This window comes from Lupinus angustifolius, unplaced genomic scaffold, assembly GCF_001865875.1.
Source record: "Lupinus angustifolius cultivar Tanjil unplaced genomic scaffold, LupAngTanjil_v1.0 Scaffold_289, whole genome shotgun sequence".
Classification (NCBI taxonomy): Eukaryota; Viridiplantae; Streptophyta; class Magnoliopsida; order Fabales; family Fabaceae; genus Lupinus; species Lupinus angustifolius.
The window spans coordinates 511,029-512,133 of NW_017727607.1; positions in this window are offsets into that span (position 1 = coordinate 511,029).

Below are 1,105 nucleotides of genomic sequence, written 5' to 3' on the forward strand. Positions count from 1 at the left end.
GGTTGGTCGATCGTTGTTCAGTGATATCATGTATCCTTACTAGGGTACCCCTTAGTTCACGACCTCAAGTCGGATACTTGCCCAATACGACATAAACACAAACAATACTTTCATAATTTTATAAAGTCATGCTTCGCATCTAAGCCATGATCTCATTCCACAACCTTTATATCACAACAACCCTACCCGGGTTCATCACATTGTTCACAGCATCATTTTATTCCAATCTTCCCACACCGTCCCTCGCCCAAGCGGGGACTAGTCGCTCAAGCGACAATTCGTCTTTAAATCTTAAATAAATTGAAGCTTTCCTCGCCCAGGCGAAGGTATCGCCCAAGCGAGAGAGTTATAGCAACTCATTAAAATCCTGAAATTTTTTTTTTCGCCCAAGCGGGCTTTTGCTCGCCCGGGCGAGAGAGTTCCGGATTTTCATCGAATTCCTGGGCTTTTTCGCCTAAGCGGGACCCTTGCTCGCCCAAGCGAGGATTTGTCGCCCGGGCGAGGGGTTCCAGAACCAAAACTTCCCCTCGCCCAGTTCCTCGCCCAAGCAAGACTGTGCTCGCCCAGGCGAGAGTTTCTCGCCTGAGCGACAGGGACTTGGACAGAATACCAACTTTTGCCCTTTTCGACCACTGAAACGCATTTAAACATAGTTTTTCGAACACCTGCACCCAGAAAAGTTTCCAACAGCATTCATATACAATATTCAATACATTTCATCAACCATCATATACATTCAAAAGCATTCAAACATAAAAAATATTGGGTTTCTTAAAACCCAAGTTAACTCCAAAACCTTTGAGATGGTTTAGGAGATCCGGGTGTCATATTCGGACACCACTATGTCACGATGTGTTCTCTCTCACATACATTATTCAATAACGATGTGTTCTCTCTCACCTTAATGAAGCGTGCTTTTACTTGTCAACTACTGTTGGTTTAGTTTCAAGGTTCGAAAACCGAAATCTTTGGAACTACCACAATGAAAATCCGTTAGTTTCCGATATTTCTAAAATCGTTACTAAAATACTTAAAACCCCATATTCCGATTTAAGACATTCTTTGATAATCTTATCATTTTAAAGTAAGTTATTCAAAGTATCAT